General features: G+C 42.3%; 1 protein-coding gene across 1 annotated transcript in view; it reads left to right on the top strand.

Annotated features, from left to right (window-relative positions):
* Window positions 1-7806: 7806 nt before the first annotated feature.
* Window positions 7807-26277, top strand: part of TRPC4 (transient receptor potential cation channel subfamily C member 4) — a 162104-nt gene continuing 143633 nt past the window's right edge. Inside the window, exon 1 of the mRNA XM_037378463.1 lies at window positions 7807-8304. The gene's annotated coding sequence lies outside the window, so the exon portion shown is untranslated. The remainder of the gene's footprint in view (window positions 8305-26277) is intronic.

The following is a 26277-nucleotide window of genomic DNA, read 5'->3' as shown; positions in this document are numbered from 1 at the left end:
GTCTGAGGTTCTACACAGTCTCAACACAACCCACCACCAAGATGAACTGTTATCCTGCAGATTGTAGGAAACAAATCATTAATATACCGTAAAAGCCAAAGTTTTAAAAACATCTCACTTTATCACACAATTTAAAAGCATCACTGATGTATTTGTCTGGTGGAGAAGGAAAATTATGGGGTTTTTTAAAGGCTTGGGTAATTAGTCTGTGATTTTCATTTACAACAGAGTTCCAAACAGAGTTTGAGGAAAAAAATATGTATGCTTTATCAAAGTGTGAGTTGAAAAAAACATGGAAGTGATAAAACTGCCAAAAAGCACCTTTAAGGACAGGATTCAGTTGCCTGATGTCATTTTAGGCACTGCAGAGCTCTTGGCTGGCAGGATATCCCGTCTGCTCCTTTGGCCAGCTGTGGATCTGCTGTCAGGCTGGGGTTACACCTGCCAGCCTTACATGGACCTTTGGGATACCCTAAGGAACCTAAAATGGTGCTGATGGTTGGGCAATGGAATTCCTCATTTACAGTCCTATTGTCTTAAACCATAATGGGCACAAGCCAAATTCCTGTGCTCGAAGCCACTAGTGCCCTGCTGGCTTTTATGGGACTCTGCCCAAGGGGAAGAATTGCCCGTTTTCAGATGTAAGGGCCAGGACAGATATTTGCTCTCTTAAGCTACATATGCTTCCAAAGTTGAATCACGCTGTTCAAATGGCATCTGAGAGTGCAAACAGATTGGCTGCATGTCTTTCTTAAAAGCATGAAAACTTAGTTTCCCAAAATATCGTCTGTAAAAAGGGGTACACTAAGTTTTGGACAAAAAATGTCTCATTACAGGCACTCAGAGAATCCTAAAATAGGAAAAAAAGCTACTCTTAGAAAAAAGTTCACATGTTTCAAAGATATGGAATCCGCAACTTTCACATGTGAAATCTTCCAGTATTTAACTCTTTTTTTAGTTAGAAACAACCTACTTATGTACAGTTCAGGTTTTCCTTGCTAAGACAAAAAATCAGTTACTCCTACTTCTCATGAATATGTTAGCAGTCTCTTTACAACTGTCTTTTAGACAACTATAAACTATATAATACAGCTTAAAGGTATCTTTTCTTAGGCAGAACAAGCCCAGTTGAAATATTTCTGGAAGATGACATTACCTTATCATCCATGATGCTGACCTCTAGGCTCCCTGAAGGTGTTTTTTTTACACCACTGCCAAACATGAGGTCTGAGGTTGATGTAAAGTGTTGCTTGGCTAGAGCAAAATCATGATTTCTCATGTGTTACACTCCCACTACTACATTCTGAACAACTACTGCTTTCTTGTCAATACTGCTGGTTTTGCAGCAGCTTCTCATGGCTGACTCTCCGAGCGCATGTGCCATTAGAACCTCACAACTTTTCCTACCAGCTTTCTAAGTATGTCACCACCTTCTTTCTTTTCAAGTGCTGTTCTCTGGTGTTCCCATTCCTGTTATTTCAAACTCACTTTTACCAGATCCGAGAGGCCTTCATCTTTACATTTTCAGCTGTTCTGCCCCAATAAAACAGAAAAAAAAAAATCTTTACACTCTACCTGCTGAGGATGTAAACACACATCTTGACAATTCCAAGAGAAGTCTCCTTTTTTTTTCTTATTTTTTCTTTTTTTTTTTTTTTTTTTGGGGGGGGGGGGTGGCGTGGGGTGGGAGTGGGCGGGTAATGTTTTAGCTTGTGTTAAAGATGTTCAACTACCTCCTCTCCCAAATTGTTTTGAGGTAGACCTCTTTATTGAAACCCTGTTTTTTCTTCCCTTACAGACCTCTGAGGTATCTGCCTTCTCTTACAAGATCATGAACACATTCTTGGTAATATAATGTTGCCTTCTTTTCCCAGCCTTTCTTTCCTGAACAGCCTGTACCCTTCGACATCAACACTACAATCCTTTGATTTATCCTACAAAGTCTCTGTCTTGCCAATTAAGTTATAGCTTTGTTTGTGTAGCAAGACATCTCGTTCTTTCTGTTTATTCCTCATACTGTTAGAGATGCCTAAAATGTCTGGCTAGCTGCCCTGGAACCCTGTCTCTTGTTTCTTTTTATCTCCTGACTGAAATATCCCACTTGTTTCCAAGATTTCAGGTCTTTTACCAGGTTAACACCCTTATAAACACAGGTAAAGGTTTCAACTCTCTCAGAAAATGAGAAAGTGATCATTGCTTAGGTTTACATTTACTCTTCTTAAACAAACTGTGCTTTGCCAATGTTGCTGAATGCTTTTGCCATGTAACTGTAAGGATCATGATTCAAACACCTAATGTTGTGTGTCTGTAGTGCTGGGGTTTACATGTGACACAGGAGTCCAATCTCCTACAGGAGCCAAAAGGGATCTAGTGGATTCAGGTGCCGGTGCACGTGTGTCCAGTGCCCTGTGAGATGCTGGAGTATCTGAACTAACCTCCAGAAAGGTACAGGTCGCCTATAAGACCAGTTCCTTGGCAAGGCAAGACAAACCTATCTGTTTGCCTTCTGCAGGTGCCTTGGATAGCCTTGAGAACCTCAAACAGCATGAAGTACCTCTGCTCCAGTGTTTGCCCCCTTCAGCAGAGTGCTTAGTGACTATTTAGCTCATCTGGAAATCAAAACTCACATTCAAAGCTGAACTTTTCTCTAAGATCCCATGACTGTATTGAATAGATTTCCACGGACTCTAAAGTGAGCTTAAGACACTCAGCAGTTCAGATGTGTACACCTAAATTTAGATGCCTTAAATCTGGAGCTGAATCGTATTTCTGCACTGGGTTTGATCTGTTAGACCTGTGCCTTCCTAAAACCTCTACACTGAAAGACTGTGTCAGAAAAATCTCAAAAATGTGACAGCTGGGTATTCTGAAAGAATTTAAGTGCTTACTTGGAAGCACAGACATTTGAAAATCATGGATGACAAAACCTAAATGGCTTTGAAAAACACCAAAATTTTAAAGGATGTCATTCTGCTATTAGTTAAAAAAATGGAACAGACAGCAGTGAACTGTAGTGCACCAGTTTCCACCCTCTGATGTCAGAAAAATAAGCTTAAATCATTCAAAAACTCTGGGTAGGAGAGGAAAGGAGAAAGTGTTTGTAGCATTTCAGTAAGAATAACGTGAACTCTGGAGAACTGACAAATGTAGCTAGGTAAAGGAAGTTTAATTGCTTGCTGTCCACTAAAAATATGAATTGTTGGGATTTAAATAGTAACTAAATGGGAAGCCTACTTAGGATTCTGCATGCTTCTAATGTAATCTGCAAAAATAAAATTAAATAGCAATTTAATTGCCAATAAGCTAAGGGACCTGATTTCCTCTTTTAAAATACAAACCCAAGTATCTTCTCACCTGAATAACTTGGAAGTCTTGAGAAAGTCAGACAAGAATCTGCTTGTCATGACCTAAAATTAAGATAAAGAAAATACCAAAATTTGGTATTGGAAATTTTTCAGTAGTTTACTTGTGTTTCGCCCTGTCTTCACCCCCAATCCCCACCCCCCTTTTAATGAAAACAAACTAAAAAAGAAACAAAGCAATATGATTCAAGAATCTGGTTGACCTGGCATAGAAAAAGAGCCTGAGTGTAAGGGCCCCACAGCTGAGGTCAGTACTTGCTTTAAGGAAAGTGTTACTGTTTATTCACTTCCTTGGATCAATGTCCTTTGCTTCTCTTTTCCCTTGTATGTTCTTGTCTCTCTCTTCACTCTGACCCTTTTCCCCCACTAAACCTTCACAAGAGCAATTTCTTCACCAATAAATGTTTCATAAAGATCAAATATTTCCGCTGTCTGTTCCCCATCATTGTGTCTCCCCCCCCCCCTTCTTTCACAAATTCCTCATGTTCTTCAATAATTCAATAAAAAGAATCTCTTTTTTCTCAAGTCTTGAAAACTTGAGTTTTGACTAATGGTATTTAAGCACATAAATGGCAATACGCTGAGTTATGTGGAAGGGAAGCTTAACAGTATGGAATGCCTGGTGTGGGCTGGCACACAGAACAATTTAGCGCTTGCAAAAAGTTCTGGCTGGGAGAAGTACATGGCTTGTAACAATAGAACTAACAGAATTAACTTGTTACAGATTTCATAAATCAGAATAATACAGAGAAAAAAAATGTAATCCTTATTCTTTGCAACAATGTAGTCTCCAAAACAAACATAGATAAAATTTTAAACTGCAACAAGGTATTATTGTACTGTGTGATTTCACATTTTACACCATTGCTAATGAGTAATAGACCAGTGGAAGCATATTTAAAACTACATGCAAAACAGAAACCTGAGAAAATCTTCCTCCATGTATCCTAAATTAATAAAAATTAATACAATTCATGTTTTAATTAATTGGCTAAGATTATTTTAAAGAACTGCTCTGAATTTCTTTCTTATATATGTAAATCTCCATCTTAGTGAAAATTTCATAATCCTTTAAACTTTCGTGCTACTAGTAAGAAAAGCTTTCATTAATACAAAAAGAAAAGATGCTGAGACGTAGGAATATTATGGCACCAGCGCAAATCTGGTTAAACCTTCTGCATTGCTTTTTCTTTCCTCTCTAAAGATAATGAGCCATCTCTTCAGGTAAGCCAGTTCAGCTTCACTGATTTGGGTAAAGTTACATTGATTTGCATCTGCTGCAGATGTTTTTACTGGTACCCATTGATATCAGAAGGCAAAATCAATTCGTATTTTATAAATGCTCCAACTTGGTCATATTTTTCAAGCTGCTTTTAATCTTTGGTTTTCTCTTCGTAGTGGTTCATGACATAAAACAAGAGATATGCCCCAGTGATATTTGCACAAACTGCAGAGGGAAAAATCCCAGTCTGCTTGGTATTTTGGATATATAAGATTTAGCTGAATTGCAAATGGTCAGCTGCCAGGCGTGCGTCAGGTGTTCTGAGGAGAATGGTGTAACATGGGGATAGAAACAGAGAAGATCCCAAGGGCAACGTAATTTAGTGTGACACTGTGAGCACATTAAAGGAAGGCCCAGTTACCACATATCCTCTAAAACCTCAATATGTGATATGGGTTTCACAGAATGTTTAATTTTCCCCCTATACCTCTCTCTCCCTGCCACAATACTTACTGCTGAGAAACAGTTGGCAGCTAGCTGCCTGCTAGGAATAAAATATACTAGCATAAACTCAGAACGTTGCAAAGATCCAGACCCCACTGTCCTGAACCAGAGATAAAATTGTATTTACTTCATTTTCATCTGAGTAATACCACAGAGATTTTATCTGAATGTTAGTTTAATCGGGAATTATAAGCATTGCTCAAGACCCACAGGAGGCTGCAAACAGGTTATCGTGTGTAAAATGCCAGAAAGTGTAAAGCACATTGATAGTGCCATGTTGCATTCACCGCTGAAAAGGAGAAAGGTCACAAGCGACACATAAAAAGACAAAGGAAATACTATTAGAGGTATTTGCTTGTGGAAAATTAAACATTACACTCAGAACTTGGCTTCTCAAGACCCAGTAAGGAAATGTACGGGGGGAAAAGCACGCTGCTCTGGGAAAGTGAACATCAAATACCTCTGAAAGTAACTCTTGTCTACACTTCCAACCTGTAGTAACACAGTGTGGTCTCAGTAGTGGGCATAGCATGCACAAGGGGTACAAACGCTACAGTAACAGGCAGATCAGCTCACACTAACAATTTCAATGCAATCTAATGGTGTAGCCTTTCCCACACTTCATTGCAGGCTTTCAGGCTCTCTGTGCACTAGGGAGCCTCCACTTACCCAATTCTCTCCCCTTGCTTTTGTGTGGATGTGCACGTATGGGTCTATGTATATACATGCATTGCACACACGTATGCGTGTGTACTAGAACAACTGGCTCAGCTTCCCATAACAGCTGCTTTTGGCATTTGATCTGTATTTGAATCAACACGAGTTGATCTCATGAGTTCAATTAACATCTCTCAGGGGAGCCATGCAGAGGCCTGCTTCAGCGAGCCTGCATCACATGCCGCTCAGCACACTAGCCTGCCTCCCGAGCAGCTCCCCAAAGGCACGATGTTTCTGCCGAAATCCTAACAGATTTGGGGCACATCTCAAATATGCATGCCGGTGGTTCCCCAGAGCAGCCCGATGCAGAGGCTTGATGCTGCAACCGTGGAAGTCCCAGAGCAGAATCAACCTGCGATCGGCATCCTCACCGCTCAGCTCCGGCCGCACTTCAGGCGGAGTAGCTGCATCACAGCTTCGCTGTGCTCTGCTCCCCCCGGAGCCGTGCTGCCCCCGGAGCCGTGCTGCCCGTGCGCGCAGCTGCCACCCAGCCCGCTGTGGCTGCCAGCTCCCTAACGTTGGCTGTAGCGGCGTTTTCAGGTTCGCCTGCCTGCTCAGGCGCTTCACGGCTCAGTGCGCTGACGCCTGCGACAGAGACAGGAATGAAGCGCAGCACGACGGACACTCTCGCTCTTTGCATTTCTTGCACAAACACACAGACACACCCCACACCCCGCGGCCCGGGCAGCCGGGCCCTGTGAGGGCGCTGCTCGGCGGGCAGCGCGGAGGCTGCCGGTGGCCGCGCTGCCCGCGCCCCGCTGCGCGCCCCGCCGGGGCTCGGCCGCGCTGGCGGCTCCTGCCCTGCGCTGCCCCGGGCTAATTTCAACCCCCGTCCCCGCGGGAACGCGGACTTGGGCGCTGTTCACCCACCGGACGAGCCCGGCCGGCGCGCAGCGGTGTCGGGCGGCAGTCAGCCCCGCGGCGGGGCCGGGGGTGGCAGGGGGTCTCGCCCGGGCTGGGGGCAGCGCCCGCCGCGCAGCCGAGCCACCGCAGGCTTCGCGTACGATGGCAGGTTCCCCCCCAAGCTCCGTGTCTGCACCGTGTCCAGAGCACAACGCGGAGCCGAGTCCAAACGCTTCTAAAAAAAGAAAAAAAAAAAAAGACCGGACTATCTTGTCGTGCATCTTTGTCTCCGCACGTTGCGTCTTTTTCCTACCATTTCTAAGCTCGTGCATGTAAATTCCCAGATTTTTAGGGAAAGAAAGAGCAAAGGGAGGAAACGCTGTCTAGCCTTATTCCGCCCGATCCTCTACTACGCATCCTGGCTCGGCTCGGCCCCGCACCCCGTTAGCGCCCAGGCCGGCCTGCCCTGGCTGCAGCGGGCCAGGCTGGGGCAGCGCAGGGCACGGACGCTGCAGGGCGGCCGGCGCACGGCAGGGCGTACCCGGGCGCAGCCTGGCCCGAGCCCCCGCTGGGCGGCGCGGCCGGAGGCTTCGCGGCGCCTCAGGAAGGCGCAGCGCGGCCGGTACCGGGACCGCCCAGCCGCCCCGCGCTCGAGGCGCACCGGGAGCGGCCTCCGGGCAGGGGCACGCACAGTACCCCGCTGCGACTGCAGGTAGCGGCTTAGGTCTTTCCCGGCTGCAGAGAGACGTAACGGCAAACTTTCTGCGGCGCGGGCCGCCGCTCGCCGGTGCGTTCGCCTGCGAGCGATCCCGCGCGGTGCGTGGTCTCGGCTCACCTACAGCCGGGCTCCCGCTCCAGGTGCGCGCCCGCCTGCGCCTTCCCCCGCGTCTCTGCCCGGGGGACACACCTGGGTGCGCACCCGGCCGCGGAGCATCCGCGCAGAGGCAGGGCGGTGCGCGGAGCCCGGCGCAGCCCGGCGCGGAGCCGCGGTGCGCGGCGCGGCCGCGGGGGGGCGCAGGCGGGCAGCGGCGGTGCGGGCGCGGCCGCGGGGGGCGCCGGGCGAGGAGAGCGGCGCGGCCGCGGGGGGCCGGCGGGGGCAGCGCGGCGGGGGCGGCGGGAGGGGGCCCGCCGAGGCAGACCTCGCCGCCGGCCGGGGAGGGAGAGCATCGGCGAGGACGGGAAACCCCAGCGCTTGCCCCTCTGCGCTCTTTTTGCCTTTATTTCCGTGTCTTTCCTCCCTCCCCATGCTGCGCAGCCTGCGCTTCGGTGGGAACCGTCGCATCGGAAGGAGCTGTTACTTTTTACAGCCGGCATGAGGCTCCCCGAGGGAATAAGGAGGTGCCGCACTAAGCAGCCGGGGAAGGACCTGCCTGTCATCTGTTGCACCGGAGCCCGGCTGCAGGCGCGATCCCCGCAGCTGGAGGTGATGGACACCCGCTAACTCGTGGGCGTGTATCCGAGAGTGCCTGCATGTGTGGCAAACATGAAGAAAATAAAAATGGGGAAAAGTGGCTGAGATGGATGAGAGCCAGTGAAATAAAACAAACACCTTTTAACGGGATTTCATTTACAAAAGGGTACTTATTCCAAGGGGAAATGTAACCTCTAAAACTGTTGGAGGAAGATGCCGGCAGTCAACGCATGCACCTAAACCAAGTAAGTTGTCACCAACTTTGATATATTCTCTTTCTGAATCTTTGACTCCCTTCTTGCCCCTCTACCAAAAAAAAAAAAAAAAAAAAAAAAGTCCCTAGGGCGGTCTGGGGTAACTTTTGCGCCGACGCAAGCGTAAAGCCACATTGTGCACCTCTTCGGTCACAGTCCGGAGGAGCATTGCGATCCCTTCTTTTCTCTTGCGCGTAGTAAGCGTGTGCTGTTCGCTCGCAGCCGCTGCCGTGGGACGCGGCATCCCTCGGTGGCTGGGCGCAGCGTGACACCTGCAGGGCAGCAGCCGGCCGGGCACGGCGACACGGTGGGGCGCTCCGCGGCCGCCCCCCGCGCCGGGCAGCAGCGAGGGCGGCCGCGGGTGGGGGGCAGCGCGGCCCCACGCACTTGGGTGGGCTGAGGGACCCGCGCCGCTGGGTGCTGGCGGGGAGCCGGGGCGCAGCTGGCGCGTCCCCGCTGTCCCCCTGGAGAGGGACCCGGCTCCCCGGCGGTGCGGTCCGCAGGGACCCCCTGGGAAGGTTCAGGTCCTGCCGGGAGCCCCCGAGGGGAGCCGGTGGAGCGGCGGGCAGGTGGGCAGGGAGCGCGGCGGAGCGGGCCGTGGGACGGCTGCTGGGTGCGTGTGGTGCCCGGTGGGGCTCGTCCCCCCTCGGGTTCACGCTGGCAGCAGCCCGGCGGCGGGCGGGCACCAGCCGCCCGGTCCTGTTGGAAAAGCAGCTGATGCTCCGGGGTCTCGAATGCGGACAGAAAATTGCGCTCTGCGGAGGGGCACTGCTGTGGGATGCACTGCAGCTGGTAAAACCTGCAGCCTCGTTCATCTAGTATTTCCCTGTTTTTACAAGAAAATGTCGTTCATGCACTTTTGTTTCACTGGACTCCGTTCCTGTTAGCATGGCAACCAAAATTTAGATTTCTCAAAGCGTGCCTCGTGAGATGGATGTTGCAATGCTAAAACACCTTTGAGGTGGAAGAAACTAAACCCGCTTTCCAGTCTGTCTTTTTCTTCCAGAGAATGGTTACTACTCCAAAAAATGAATGAAAAATAATAAAACTGAGATTGCACCTCAGTTTTGTCCAAGAAAGAAATACTTCTTTTTGTAAGAATTGTGTTTTCCTACAGTACAGACAGAACAGGAAATAGTTTATTCTAAGTCCTACACACTGAATTAAATGCCAATATTGCAGCACCTTTAAATCCAGTCTACTTGAAATTTCAAATTTAATTGTACTGCAGTGACATAGCATGTTTCAGTGTTTACATTACTTTCTCCAAAGCCGAGGCCTGGATACCTTTGTAAGGTTATCTACGCAAACTTACAGGTTTTTTTCCGATCGTTTAACCTCATTCTCATAAGCAAGAGTTTTCTGTACAGTCAGCGAAGCCAGGCACCTGAGTAAGACTGCTTTAGAACTGTCTTAGAATAGCAGAAATTCTGGACTTACAGAAGACCTGAGTTTACACCCCTTTTTCAGGCAAGACTCCAAAATAGGCTTTGTACTGTAATAGAAAAAAGATCTGAAACTCTCATGCACAGTTTAGCTTTCCTTGGGTGTTGCCTTCTATACTGGAAAACATTGGTTTTGCTTGCAGAAGGATCAGGTTCTTTAATATAATTTTTCTTTTTCTTCTGTTGTTCAGACTTAGGAACAGATGAGACTGTATTTGGAAACAGCAAAACAAAAATACGTCTGTCTTTTAAATTCAACTTCAGCCACTTATTCTGGCTCTATATATAGTAGTCATGGCCCTTAAAATAGCTCCAGAAAGAAATTCCATTTCTTTTTATCTCATCTTATTTAGAGCCAAATACTGCTAGTTGGAATTTAAGTCGATTGAGGTCACTATAGATCTGGTATGATTTTGAATGTGCCTGCTGAAAATGCTGGGTCCTGAGCAATGTGGCTCCACTCTTGGTGAAAGTGGATTTCCATTATTCCACGTTGGAAAGCCCGCCAAGTATGTATCAGGGGACACATGTAGAGAAAACACTTAAGGGGTTAGCTTTCACCTTTTTGTGTGTGTGTGTGTATATTGCCTCACTTAAATGACAAGTAAAAATGAGCATGACTGCTCTTCCCAACACCTGAGACCCGTCTCCATGCCACTGCACTATTGAATCTGTCAGTGTTTTCTGGGACATGATTCATTGGAGTGAGGTGGTAAAACCAACAGGGAAAATCCTGTGCAGCATCTCTGCCTGCCTCTAGTGATTCTGGTAATCAGTGCTAAAAGGGACTGAATTCCTTTTGAGAATGATGACTAAAGCACCATGGCTTGTCTTGTGGAAAGGCAGCAAGAAGCTGGAAGAAAAGACTTTTTTTATAACCTGTTTCAAGAAAAAGCAGACAAGAATAGAGGAAGCATTGTTCTATTCAGACACTTAATGGTTTCTATGAGTGTCAAATTTACTGTTACCTTTTCTGTTCAGATTTCAGTTGTGTTGGATTATATTCTGGTTGCTTTATCAAATATAATATTTAAAATTACTGAAAACAGGTTGAAGATAAAACTTTGCGTATAAATCAATCTTCCATCACCATGTTTTGTGACAACAAAAAAAATCCCAGAAACCATCTGTTTTAGAAGCCCTGAATCCATTGAGGATGATGAGACAGACTTGCCCTTACTTTACTACACTGACACTACTTTTAAGTAGTGTAGTATATAGCATTAGTATAACACTAGCAACAACGGTGCCAGGATCCTCATGTCCACTGTGGTTTGTTCCTGCAAAACAAATTCACCTGATTAAATACATATTAATTAATACAGTTTTAAATAGTGAACACAGAGGAAGGCTGAGCAAATTAAATCTTTTTGTAACAGATATCCATGCAGAAATCCTTCATAGGTGCATTAGCTTTCAGTCAACTAGAATTTGAAACTGCTAAAAGAGGAACACCTGGAAATAAGACACAATTCTTTTGCACAGTGAAGGTTTTAAAGACGTTAAAAGGGTTTTTTGGTGTGCCACACAGGCAAAAGCAACAAATAAATGAAAATTATTTGTTGTAACAGGTTTTTCTTAGAGTTGTGGCTAGGTTTGGGTTTTTGCTCCCTTCAAACTTCTGTTTTGGTTTAAATTCTCAAAGTACTTCTTCCACTGTTTTACAACCACTTATAATTTAGAAAGTGACTGGTGTGAAACAAAAACTGAAAGGAACCTTGGGTAAAAATTACTTTTTTTTTTTTTTTTACAGCTAAGCTGTTTTTCAGAGACTGTGGGCTGAAGTGGGACAGGAAAACTTCCTTAAATTTGAGTGAATTTTACATATGTCTAAGAGTATGAACCCGAACAAACCTAACCTCTGAAGTCTATGAGAGCTTCTGCAATTGCTTGGTTGCTGAGCCTCTGCTAATACACTCATCAGAAAAGCTTCTCACGTACCTGTGCATGTCAGGTGAACCATCTGAATGCTATGACAATAGCATTACCTGTTATATTATGCAATGGGTAGAGACAGGAACAGTGGCTAGAGAAAGATTTTTCACTGGGCTTTCCTGAGACAGAGGTTGTGGGATTATTCTGGAGATACTTTCCACATATTACTGACAACTTCTGAGGAGCAAGCAACCTTTCCCCAAGAGGCAAAGGCCCCCATGCCACCACTGGTGCGTGGACAGTCATTGAGCAGCCAGGTCTTGTGGTGGTGCCCCTAAGGTCTTCCAGTCCTAGGTCAACACATGCTGGTTTTCCATGACACACAAATTATTATTTTTATTATTATTAAGTGATTACTTTTATCAGTTTTAAGGACTAAAAATACAGCCTTCCTTGGCTCAGAGAATTGTAAAGTTTATGCTACCTGCATTCACATCTAAGAAAAGACTTGAAAAATAGATACCAGGGTCCTCATGTCCTGGTGGCAGCTAGTCATGTGAAGCACAGTTCAGTTGACTTGCAACTGCCACTCTAGATGGATGCTGGTCTCCTGCAGGTCTTGTAGCATACAGACAAGCCTTTTGTAGCTATGCCTGATACCCTGAACTGACATGAAATACCTGTTCGTCAGCTATTGAGGTGAACCTGTATGTAGTGTCTCTCTTCCTTTCCCGGAAAGAGAAAGGCAGATGCAGAAAGTGAGCCATCCTCTGTATTTTGTCATCTCCTTTATAGCAGAGCAAGCATCCTCCAGAGATGCCTGTCTCTCTTTGCTAACTGTGCAGTAAGACCCAAGACAAGGAACCTTCCTTCTTAGCTTGGATTCAGCTAACCTAGCTTGTGCAGATCAGGCTGTACAGCATAAAGGTTAAATAAGCACAGAGGTCAGTAGATCCAGGACAAATGGTTGCTATAATCAGACTAAAATGCATATTAAAAAAACCAACACCCAAAAACAAAACAAAAAAAAACCCCAAACCAAAAAACCAAATCAAAACATGCATACACATGCACATGCTCCAAGCTGCTGTGCTAACTTTAAAACGCTCCGTAAATGGCATGAACTCACAACTGCCCCTTGAATGCACACTTCTGGGAGTATGCCAGCTGCCACCTCTGCAATCCAGTTTCCTCACACAAGATTCTTCAAAATATATATAGTCTTTTGCAAACTGTCAATTACCTAAAACATTTGTCACTTTTCAGCTCAGGTGTCTGGTTCTCATGCCAGTCAGCGAGAGGCAGCAGCTGCTAAAGAGATGACATTTTTCTCAGTGAAGGCCAAGCAGCAGGGGTGATTATTAAACTAGGTCATAGAGAATGAGAGGGAGGAGCATTAGTACAACTGTCTTATCTGCCCCAAAATGTGTGGTGACAAGTTGGCCTGACCCGAGAGCTTTGCTGCTCCTTGTGAGAGAGATAGAGGCATTCTGTGGGTAAAGACCTTCCTGCAGGAGGCTCCGTATAGGATCGACTGAGAATTCAAATTTCTCATTTTAACCATCATTTAACCAAAGTACCCATTCACATCAGAGGAGGACAGCAGTCCTAGGAAAATCAATGCAGTCCTGTGTCCATTAGATGAATGGACACGGTTTTGCCTGTGTTCCTTCTGTGTTACCCTAAATCAGGGGAAGAATACTAAAGGATTCTATTTTGAAGATAAAATCTCTAATAGTTTAGCAGATTAGCAGTTTGGTATCAGACTTGAGAGTACTGGACTAAGAGGGAGCAACAAATTTGCTCCCAATGAAAATTCCATTGTCCTCTGTATTTATATGGGTTTTGATTCTAAGAATTGATATATTTTAAATTTAGTTTGTATTTGCCAATAAAAAATTTATTTCATGCATTGATTGCTACTATCATTTCCATTCTAAAAAGTAGAACAGGTCAATTTACTTTTTGAGTAGAGGAATGAACAGTAGGTTTATCAGAGAAGACACAGGGTCGTATTGTCTCTGATTTAAAATTAACCCCAGTACATTTTTATATAGTAATTTATATCAAAACCATGATTGCTGACAAATCTTGAAAAGCTATAAAAAGGGATTTTTGTACCAAAGCTCAGGGTTTTTTCATGTAGCCACCACAAATCTGATTGCCAGTCATAAACCAACCATAGATGTTCCTTGTATAGTCACTGGAGAGAAACGGAAACCTCCAGTGGACAAATTAATCCATCTGATTCATACACCTGACAGAGAGTGGGGGGAATCGGGTATTTCTTGTTGATGATTGTTGGATTTCACACAGGTAAAGTAAGGCAAGGTGAATCTCACCTTACTGGTATCGAAAAAATAATTAAAAAAACATATTCAGAGGGGACAGAATAGAGATGTCTGTTTTCTTCTAGGGTCTCTCAGGGTCCTATAGACCTTCATGGTACTGATGCAGACGATGATGTCACTTCGTAACAATAACTAGATGACTACAACGTAATTCAAATATCCTGTTGTCTGCTTTCAGAATTTTTAGGAATTTGTGATTGGATTGGGTAGCTGAAATACGGCTTGTAGCTGTGGCAATGGGAATGGGAGTGTCAGCTGGACCCTTGTAAAAGAAGAACGCACTGTCCTGGGCACTCTCATCCTGCCTCCTGCGAGTGCAAGGTGTCTCTTCTGGAGAGAACATGCTGCATCTGTGGAGCCAGGGAAAGGAGGCACAGATTCTCTTCCGATGCTCTCAACATTGACATCTCCACAGTGTACGTTAGCCTACTGAATACCTAATTACAACAGAAATCATCTTTCAGTGATGACGGAGTGGTTTTAATCTCTGTTCCTGTGGAAATGTTCATTATTACCAAAACACTTCAAAATAAATCCTTTCGCTATGCTTCAGCGTTGACTGCTACATACAAACTGCCTATCTTCCACTGGAAAATAACTAAAATATCCCATTTGTGTTTCGCTCATACTGGCAACATTTTGTTTTAGTTTGGGAGAGATGCTTCCCTTTAATTTTTGCTGGTAATCACTTAAAGCGATTAGTACTGCTGTCAGTCCCTTGAACTTGTTCATGCTACTTGGTGAGTTTGATTTTCACATTTGGTGTGTTCTTTAGTACACTTGTACCTGCAACACTGTCAATTTAAAAAACGCATGCTTTCCCTGTGGTGGCTTTATTTAACCGCCTAGCAGATACCCTGCAGAAGGAATTCTGGCCATGAATAAAACCAAAACCAAGTTGCCTGCCAAACAGTTGTCTAGTTTGCCCTAAGCCTCTTAGCTACAAACCCGTCATTCAACAGGCAGTAATTGCTTGTCTTTGAATTCATCTCGACACCTTAACATCAGACCTGTGAGTCAAAGCTAGTCTTTATAGCTTTTAGAAGGAACCTAGTAACTTCAGAGAGTGATTCATGTGACCTATCTTGAAGGAAATTAATTGCCCTCTGCAGAGCGTGCATTTCTTCCCATTTCTAATAAAGAAAGATTGGGGTGACAAACCAGCCTTGGATGCCAGTGTTTTGGATTCCTAGGTTAGCAAATATGAACTACGCCTTTATTTTTCAAGTGTTTTAACTCAAAGTACTTCATCACGCCACATAATGATTAATAAAGCCTCCTAAGACTAATATGAAGTATATGCTATACTAATTTTTTTAAAACTAATCGGAAACCTGGCACCTACGGCACAGAGATCACAGATTGCAAATTGATGGCATAATATTATATATATTATACTATTATATACTATGTATAAAATACATAGTGTGTATATGTACACACTATATATACGCCATGTATATCATACACTATTATATAACATTATATATAATAGATGGTAGGTATTTGTACTAAATCCCGTGCTATAACTATTCTTGTATTTTCTTGTAAAAGGCATTGGGCTTAGTACAGAGCAATTGCAAAATAATATTTTGGTCTGCCCACTTAATAAAAATATTTTTGTTCATGATTGTTTTAACTTAGTGATATTAACTTTGAGCATATTTATGCAGAGGCCAGTTATATCAAATACTGGCGTGATCTGAGATGATTTCATTTACTGCTGCCGTGTCTTTACGTAGAACTAAACTTCCACAATTATTTTTTTTTTATTTTTTTTTTAGGATTTGCTTCTTCTACAATACCTAAAACAAGCACACTGAGCATGAGTTCGATTATCTCTTCTTTTGAGTGTGAATTTGTTCACAGGGGAGGGAAGCAGGGCATGCTCAGTGAGCTGGGTTGCCTTTCAGTGGTCAGGCACTAGTCCAGCCTCAGAGCTGCGCTGACTTACTGAACTGACAGCACACACTGGGTTTTGTAGGGATGGGTTGGGATAAAAGAAGGATTTCTCGCTCATCCCCAGAGTGCTTCCTCTTCACTCACTTCTTAGAACCCACCCTCATTTTGCTACCGCTTCTGCTGGCTTTTGACCAGGTAGGAGCTTCCTTCCATCTGAAGTATTCCTTTCTGAAAAATAACCTTTGGGTTAACTGCAGACAGGATCCGGCTTTTTAGATCTTTATAACTAAAAAAATGATCCAGTGCATAAGATGGGATCTGGATATATGCCTTCAATCCATTCTGTCATTTTGTTTTCTTAAAAGAACATTACTCTCATAATAAGCTATTTCCTTGCTTAGCACCTTCAGTGAAGCACCACACTGGTTTACCAATGTCTTCTTACTGATGTGCTCTTGTGCATTCACCCTTGTCAGCTATTAAGGTTGGATTTGCCGCTTGCTCAGCATGTCAAGTCCAGAAATAGTAGTTGAGCTCTTGGTGACACTGAAGAGGATTTTATTTGTCTTCAGTGTTACGAAGCACCAGAATCTCTGGGGAAGAGCCAGCCACCTCACCCTGAGGAGCAGTGCCCATGTGTGGGTCTGCAGTTCTCTCTGATGAGATGGCGTTCAAGGAGCTCGTTAGCTGGTCAGTCCTCAAACTTCTGTAGTTCTTCAGGGCACTGCTCATAACACCTGAGAAATGTGTAACTTAGCACAGCATGTTTTGCACTACCCAAAGCCCACGTGATAGAGTCCTTACTTTCAGGAAAAATCATTGCTGATTAATTATGCTTCTCAGTGATAATATACCACCAGGCTTCTCTTAAAACCAAGGTTTTGCTGACTTTGGGCAAGCCTTTTGAGCAAGGGCATGAGTAGGACTTTGAAGAGGAAAGAAATAAGTTGACGTTTCAAAACAAAAATGGACAAAACAGTAGGTGTTTTCATTTCAAAGCAGTCATATAAATAAAAGGCGATAAAGACCATGACTGTTGAGAGACACTAGCACATTCAGATAGGTCAGCTTGTGCTCATATTCTCCATAATATTCCCGTTGACAGTTAGATAATAGGTATCTTTCAAGGCTTGATTTCCTTCTGGAAACATAGTGGTTTGGCAGAGAAGTATGCTGGGCAAAATGACACTTTAGTCATTCCATTAGTGCTTTCTTGCCTAATTGTCTATTTACTGATATTTTAACACTCTTTACATAAACCCTTTGCTACAAAGCAAAGCCTACAATAAAAGTATCTAGAACAATCAACAGCTCATACTGGCAAAGATTTATGGTCAGCATGTGATGGAATTAATTTTGAAGAAATAAAATGCTACCTGGGTTTTGTAATTTAACCTTAATTCAAGAAAGTATTAAAATGTAAAATCTTGGTGTTCTACTAAAAGCAATGCTTCAGAGCATGCTTCTTGTTAAGCATTGACTTTATTCTTCTTAGTACAAGACGTTTGCCTGAATCCCAGTTTAGGGAGTATAAGGTGAATGTTTTACATACGAAAACAAAGAAAAACATCAATATTACACAAATGTGTATAGAGAATCCAGCATCACACATGCTAGAACTATATTAAAAATGTTTCTGCCATGCATGTTTGCATTTTCCTTTGGAAGTGTTGCTTTGGTTCACAGAGATGCAGCCTATTACTTGATTTTTTTCCATTCCTTTATCATAGCTGTCTGAGAAAACTCCTTTTATTACGTGCTTTTATTACATAGGTAGCTGTCACTAAACAAGCCTATTTTATAGCCAAAGATGACATACGCAAAAACTCTTTTAGCAGCTTTTGCATATTGTAAAGCTTCCTAAAATCCCACAAGTTGCCTGCCTTTCAGTTTATTTGCATACTTACTTGTTTCAGATTGTAACTGTGTGTGCTCTTTGAGCTTAGAGAAATATGAAGATCACAGGTGAATTTAAAATGATGGTGATGTCAAAGTAATTTGAAATTCTAGCACCCTAATGTGAAATTTTACAAAATACAAAATGAAACAATTGTGCCTTCTCATCAATCATACATGCATTGGTTCAGATGGAAGATGTAATTTTGGAAATTTGCCCCCTTGGTTCCAAGAGAATTATAATGCTCTGGCAGCTTCTTGTTTCTTCTCAATAATTTAGCAGTTTATGAAAAATGTATTGTGTCTCCTCCACTCCAATGCAGTCAATGCAATTACAAGTTGTGGAGAATCTAGTCCAAAATCTTGCTGCTGTTGAGTATTTTAGAAAAATGTGTAGGCCTAAAACGTTAATCTATTTGCCGTCATTGCCATGGTTGCACCCTGCATCTGCCCTGTGTAATGTTGAGATGGCTTTCAATCATTTTCTCCATTCTTTATTTAAGTATTTCTTTCTGTTGCAGTTCACAGACTGATATAGTGAATCTTTTCATGGAGGGAAGCAGTGAATCTTTGCTTTAAGTACACTGCTATAGTTGACAAGGACTAAAATCACACTGTATCTGATTATAAGAATTCCTGCATCTTTCTGTTGCTGGGAAATTGATTTTAAGAATGAAAAATTAAGTAGGCAATGACACATGTAATTTTTACACAAACCTCTTTTTAAATAGTTTGTAAAACATTCAGCAGCCATTCTGAACAGATTTTTTATAGAATTGCTAGAAAACTGATTGCCATTTCAAGATTATAGCACATTAAAGCAAAAAAAAACACCCCAAAACAGTCTTGTAAGTCTCTGTTATAAGCAAAACTCTAGAGTATTATTACATATTCAGTATCTTCAGGCTGTTGTTCATCATTCCAGTAGATCACATATATTTCATTGAACGTGAAGTAACACAGTTTTAATGTTTTACCTACTTATGTCACCTGTGAAACCAGGTGTTGTTATGCAGGAATCATCAAAATTTTTGTTCAATTTCCTCACTCTTGCTTAATGTCTTGTAATAGCTCAATAATTCTTCTGAGTAAGAGCTCAAAACACTGCAGCAGAGCTAATTTCCAATGCAGGCATTCCACTAGCCAGTTTTTTTTAGGAAAGGTAAATAGTTCTGTTTATATTTTGATAATTTTGAAGGAAATAGTAGTGTCTATACCCATAATCTGAAAGGTTTACAGATTTATGGATGCCCAGATTGCATTCTGTGCAAAAATATGTTTATAGATACTTATAGTTTTATGTGTATTTACATTAACGCAGATACCTTTATATACACACGTAACAGAAGAACACATATGTATGCTTACAGATAGAGATATTTATGTGCACTATGTGACTGAGACATATTAAAGGTTAATTTTTGCTCTGGTGAGTAAAAGAGAAGAGCTATCCAGAAGTCAGGAATATAGCCCATTGAAGTGTCCATCTTGTGTGTGTACACACAGAGTTATCTGTATCTCGTCTGGGAATATTTACCTCTCTCTGCACTTGCTTATGTGATTTAAATGCTAAGTGTTTGAGTCCAGTCCTTGGCCAAGTATGGCTTCTTTGCCACCCCAAGCAAGAGCTGTGAATTGGAGTGTGATGGCAAGCCTCCAAGACACAGAAAATTTGTAGCCATCCAGAGGCAGTTCCTTTCCTCACAAGAGTCTTGCAGGAGGTGGAGGCTTCTTAATAGCCAGCAACTTCTGGGCATGGAGCTGACAGCCCTGACGCTGTGCAAACTTACAGGCAGCTTCTACTAAAGAATTTTTTTCTTAAGCCAGGTAGCAAATACAGCTTGACTAGGACTGAGCTAGTATCTTTCACTTTACTTATTATCCAGAAGGTAGTTTTTTGGTAAATATTTACGCAGAAATAATAACTCATCCATTTTGAAAACACAGCAGCCTATTAAGCAGCTTCACGTAAGTCTAATGATAGCATTTTTAACTGTTTGATCCTTAGATGAACTGCACATGGCAGCTGTGCAGGGAAAGCTTTTGAGAGGAGGCAGGATACTCTTGTGCTCTCCTGCTTCAGAACTTCCTCAGAAACCCGCTTCTGAGTGCGGAGACCACAGCGTGCATGCTATAGAAAGAAAAGGTAGTTGATCCTTCAGCATCCTGCTGGTGGTTTCACAGAGCCATTGCAGCAGCAGAAGCGTGGGAGCTGACAGCGTTTTGCGATCTCCTGCACTCGGGTGCAAGAACTGGTAGGAAAATAGAGGAGGAGGGTACAGGTACAATGAAAAAGGGATTTTAGAGTAAGCGGTGTATATTATCTAAGCCAATCTAAAAACATCATCCTGGCCTGACAGTTTCAGTCCCCCTGTGACATGCACCTGGAAACGTTCCTGGGTGATTGGTTCAAAAAAGCAGTTACTTGAAACCTCTGCCAAATCACCTTTGTTGGCAGAAACAGGAAACACATAACCACCATACTTAAACTCTTCATCATCTCTGTGCTCACCTGTCTACGACACACTGAGCAAGCAGCCCCTTTTTTTCTTGAACTTGTGAAGCAGCTGCACAGGGTGACTGAGTGTAAAAGTCAGAGGGGCAAAGACAGCTAATCCCTTTGACTTCTCCAGATAACGATGTTTGAGTTTCTCACAAACTGCTCCTTAGAAATTACTTTTCTAATCTTCATTGCACACGCTTAAAAAAAAATATTTAATTTTTTTTAGAATTGTGGCACAGAAAAGTTAAATCACTTCTGCCTCATTAATCTTTAATATCTATCATCTGCAGATAATTTATCCAGTTCCTTTGACTGCTAGCTAATAACTTATACAGTGGAACTGGTAAATTCCCAGATCAAATAAGGGTAAGTGCTAATACCAGGACAAAATTAATATAAGGATTTGGCTTGGATTGCCAGGTCAGAAATTAAAATGATAGCCAACAGCTGTACACAAAATAGATTTGGTAGTTCAAGTGAAGTAAGTAGCAGCTGTCTGAAGAATGCAGATAAAACAGAGACTCGTTTTTGCTGAGGTCCATAAAGCAGGCTCTTTATTGATTTGGTGATAGGTTTTCAAATAAATGTTTTCACAGTTCTTTCCTTTAATAGTCTACTGCTTAGCTCCTTGTTGTTTATAATAATATATTCCCTTTATAATCATTATAATTATAGTACTGTGGCATAAAAAAAAAATAAATACACAAGGTTGGAACACAGACAGACCTGAGGGCATTGGGATTCCTCCTCCAGCTGTCTAAACCTTGGATGCCAATGCAAAGAAACTGAATAGCCCTCCTCAGGGGCAAATCATTGTCTTCAAGTATACTAGAAACTGAATCAACCTCTGAAAGTTCTTTTTTGAGTAAGAGATCCCAAGTAATTATAGCTTAATATCTCTAGACTGCTGACAAAGAATCTGTTCTTGATCAGAGTGGTGATGTTGCAAGAAGAGTGACAGCTGCTAGCCTCATCTCTCCCTTTTTCCCTTTGCTGCCTTTCTGGGTTTCAGTAGTGATTAGAAACATGACTGACCTAAAATAGCTAAGTACAGGCACCGCCAAATTTCCTATAACATTAAAACCAAGAAGAGGACATTTCCAAAATATCTATATCAAGTTTTATTTAAAAAAAAGGAAAAGAAAAAGAAAAAAAAAGGTTGCTACAGGATTACAGGTGTAAAATGGATTAGAGATGAGAACAGAAAACAATAGTAATTAAGACCAATTCAAAAGAAGATTTAACAGCTGTTCAATTCCAAAAGATTAAGAGAATGTTTAAATAAAACACACAGAATAGGAAGAAGCACACCAGGGAATAGAAAATACTAAAGAGATTTCAAAGAGGTTTTAAGGGTAGATAAAACCATGGCTTGTTGAAGAGGGAAGAGATGACTTTAAAAAAGAAGAGATTGAGGGGCCCAGTGAAGCCAGATTACAGTGAGCCAGAAAGCCAAGAAAATCACTTGCTTTGCCACTTGCTAGTGTAGATGACTGAAATGGGTACTAGTAATTTGACAAATAATAGTTTTTAGGGCATACAATAACCAGAGCTATTGAACTGCATTTGTAGTGTAACAGTGCTGTTGTCCTCATACACAGGTATGTCTTCATTGCTTTCTGACCTATAGTGTCTGGCACATTTAAATAGAAATCTTAGCTTAATGAATTTATGAAATAATTTATCATTTCCTAAGCTCCAGCCCTGCAAAGATTTGTTTTATGCACTGTGAGTGATTGCCTACCCAGTTAAGTCAGTTTGCTTTGCCACTGACTTCAGCTGCGGTATTACTTCCATTACTGAATAGTCATAATGCCTTTAGTATTTTAGCAGCATTCAGGATTGAAAGACACTGTGAGTGGTGGGACAAACTGGCTTACTGGAGTGTTGGCAGTAGAGCGTGGAACATTTTACCGTATACCATCTTGGAGATTTCACATGAAAGAAATCAAAGGGTACATGAGAATGTGCTTAAAATTGCCTGGGAAAGCACAAAGAAAACAAAACATGATAATACCACTGGAGCCTTAAATAACATTATCTGAGTGACACCAGAAGTCAGCTATGTAGTATCATGGATGTAATTGCTGAACTTTAGCAGTCCTGGCAGCTTTTGAGAATCAAATGAATCATGTATTTGGGTGATACAAAATTCTTTTCATATTTAATTCTCAAAATATTCTCTAGCTGTTGAATAAGAAGCAACCCAGACCAAGATCTACATCAGGTCTTGGCAGTCAAGTAGGAAAGACTCCAAACAAAGGAAAAAGTTGTAACATCTCTTAAAATTAATATAATGTAATAGATAGATGAAGCTGGGCAATGGAAACAGTCCTTTTTTCAAATAAAATCAATTGAAAGTGTGAGACTGCCATTTCAGGTGTCAGCTTATCTTGATAATTTGTGTTTTTCAGAGCGCTGTAAAAATGGTGTAACTTTCTCTAGAAATAAGTGTTAATTTCCTAAGTACAGGGTATGTAAATCTCATTACTTGTGCATAGTAACACAGTGAACTGGTAAACTGAGGTGGATTAAAACCTAGAAGATAACTGAAATGAAGAAAATAACCTGTGTTGAAGTTAATGGAAGTTTTTCAAGTAATTTTAATACAGTCACAGCTTTACTGCTTCCATCTAAATTCTTTAAGCCTAATAGCTTGTGTTTGACAGTGGCAAAAACCATATTTCTAGATAGGAGTACAGTAACAGGAAGCATATATCATCATTTGTTGTATTTGTTGTACTCTCCCAGACTCCAACCACTTCAGTGCACGTTATTTCTTTGCCAGATACAGTTTCTCTGTGTTTTGTAATCCTCTGCAGGTTTGTGTTTCATGAACTCAACCAGTCTTCTGTGTAACCCATATATACTTCTAGCATCTTCACAATTCTTCAGCAATGAATTCCTCAAGTAACTGACTGAAGACTCATCAGCTCTTGTTTTTTCTTGAACCTGACTCCTACTGCCTTCACTTGATTGCTCCTGGATCTCATACCTGAAAAGCCAGTGAACAATTAATCCATGTCTGTCGTCTTCTTGACACCCATAATTACACAGACCTATATTAGACCTTCCATCTGTCATTCTTTTACAGAGTGAAAAATTGTAAAAGACTTTGTCGTTCCACTTCTGGAAGCTCTTCTGTAAGTTTAATCGTTCTAGTGCCCTTCTCTGAATGTTTTCCGGTGCTTCTGGCTCCTTTTTTTTTTTGAGATAAGGAGCCTAGAAATGCATTTTCAGTCCTTTGTGCCACTCTGAAACTAAAGACATATATATTTCCATTAGTATGGATGAAGGAAATTCTGTTTGACAGGAAATGGGCATATTAATTAGATAAAATTAATCTTATCTTTTGGCAGCCATGACTCCAAATTCTTTGTCTTGCCTCTTGTTATAAAAGAAGAGTTACAGAATACTTTCCTTTTTCCTGAAGCCAACTTGGCAGAGGTAGCTGAGACACGTGGGAATATAACTGGTCATGACTCATTTAGGCTTAGACAAGAAAGGAAGATTTATAAAATATCTTCTATTTTGTTTACGGAAGTGTATTTCAATGCTGGGAGCTTAACTTCTGTTCTTCTCTTTGAAATAAAGATCACACAGCTCTGTAAAACCTGAATCATTATCTTGTGGAAGTGCTTGCTAAGAGTAGTAATCAGTCCTTTTAATTCCTGCACATGTGTTAAAATTCTGCTTATTGCTTACTGTAGCATATGGATCTAATGCAAATTGTACATGAACTTTCATTACTCACTTCAATTTTCACTGCTTTTGCCCTCTAATGATTCTCTACCCAGCTGAACTTGTCATTTCAGTTTGTCAAAAACGTATCTCAGGCAGGCTGTTGAACTTGGAATTTAAGAGAATAGGAATTTGCTGAGTATTCAATACTGAAAATAAGAGCAGGGAGACTACACATAGAGCCGTTCAGAATCTACTGTTCTTTTCTGTCTGTTGCACTCTAATTATATGTGCCACAAAGTTGCAGTTCCTCTTTTTCTTCAGACTTGTGTAGAGTTTCAGTGTATGTGCTTCTCTTCAAGGCATCAAAGGAAAATAAAGCGGAGATCCTTTAGCAAAAAGTTAACAGTTCATTTGTTTTTTCCAATTTGCCCATTGAAGGGAAAGGAGTCATGATTCAACCTCATTTCTCTCACATCTATCAGGAAGGTTTAGAATTGATGTTATAGTAGTGTTGAGATGCATTCATAGTCAAGTTCCCACTCAGTTGGCATTGACAGCAACATAACCCAGCCACGGGCTACAGCGATGCTGATTTTCATCAATCATGTTTTGAAACTTCGCACATGCCAAAGGGTGATGTCAGTTCCCTAATACCACAAGGTGTTGTCTTTGTTACTGTGTATGAACAGCTGAAGCAGAGGGAGGGCTGAGTATGTGAAAGCCACACAGAAAGCCCATGGCTGAACTGCTTCCAAACTTTGAGGAAACATTAACCTTGGAAGTGTTTTACTGTCTACATACCCATCCTGTCTTATAATCAATTTTTAATTACAAGCAATACAAAAGTGATATGATTCTATCATGCATATCTGTGGCAGAGCATTAGGGAAGATAATCTTATAGTTCAGAAATGCCACAAAGTCTAAAACTTAAGTCAGTGCTACATAATGTGAATAAAACACCCTTTGTGCTTTTCATTTTGTTGTGTTGCTGGGTTCTTTCCTCAGCAACTGCATCACAAAGCTTGTTCTGCTTTTGACGTGTTTTGATCTGGGATTCAAATATTCACTTGATTTCAGCAGTGCCAAGCATCTTGATCTTATTGACATAGATCACACTGTTTGACAACATTTCTCCTTGCAAACCCTTGAGACATCACACATTTGCATTACTTGTTCAGAAGGAAAAAGGCTCAGCCTGTGGTGACTCAGTTTGACTTCTGCTGAAAATCTTGACAGAGTTACAGAACACCGCAGATAAGCTTTAGTCATATTTGACTAAAGAAAAAAAAAAGGTGAAAATATAAATTAAGTGGTGACACATACAAGCATCCTTGAGGTCCCTCAGTTTTCTCTCTTGGGCATCAATGATGAATAATACTTATTGTTATAGGTGGCCTATTCTGCTTATGGGACCCAGGGGGTTTCCTCCTGTCCCAGCCCAATGGATGGGAGGCTGCAGTTACATGTCCCCAGGTCCAACCTGCCACCGTGCTGATCATGTATTCCCAAAGGACAGATGTGCATGTGGGCACGCACACATACATAGCGTGGCTGGCCACATAAATCAGCACAAGCAGAACACGATGCCTTTACCAGCTTCTGCACCCAGTACTCAAATAAAGGTGAACACCAGAGAAGGTCTGGTCCTGTCCTTCTTTGTATGGAAGCCCCTCTGGCTGCTGGCCTTAAGCGCGCAGTGTAGCCTGGAGCTGGTCCCAGGTCCCCTGATCTCCCGTGGTTGCTGGCACCTGCACCTATGAGTTCCTTAAGCTCACTGTTCCACTCCAAATGCTGGCACTCAGACCCCTTACCCTGGTTTCATGCTACCCAGTTTTAAGTTTGCTAATATTCAATCCAAGCCACTCAGAGTAGAGAGCACACCTGCACAGAAGATGGTTAGAATTAAGATTTAATGAGAAGAAGGGTCAGACTGCGGTGATCAAGTGCAGGGCTCAGTCAGACAAGTGAACTGACCAGCAACCTGCCTAAACTTGACCAGCTCCTTTTATCCTGTTGTCTCTTTAGTTTCCTGTATTTGTTTCTTCCTAATCTATGACAATCCCTTCTTTTCCCTGCTTTTGATCGTTAGTCTAAACATCCCTTAGTAAGTTTTGCGCATTCCCTAGCCCACCCTAAAACATCCCATAATAATTTTTCCACAATCCCCAAAATATCTTCCCCCTGTGTCTCACATGAAGTCCTTTACCCTGTAGGCAGTAACCCCATCTAGCTGCTAGCATGGCTTTCCAGGGAAGCTGTACTGCCTTGGCTCTTCTGGGTGTGTTTCACACTGCAGAGTGATTGAA

This window comes from Falco rusticolus, chromosome 2 (assembly GCF_015220075.1).
Source record: "Falco rusticolus isolate bFalRus1 chromosome 2, bFalRus1.pri, whole genome shotgun sequence".
Lineage (NCBI taxonomy): Eukaryota > Metazoa > Chordata > Aves > Falconiformes > Falconidae > Falco > Falco rusticolus.
This window is presented reverse-complemented; position numbering and strand designations above follow the sequence as displayed.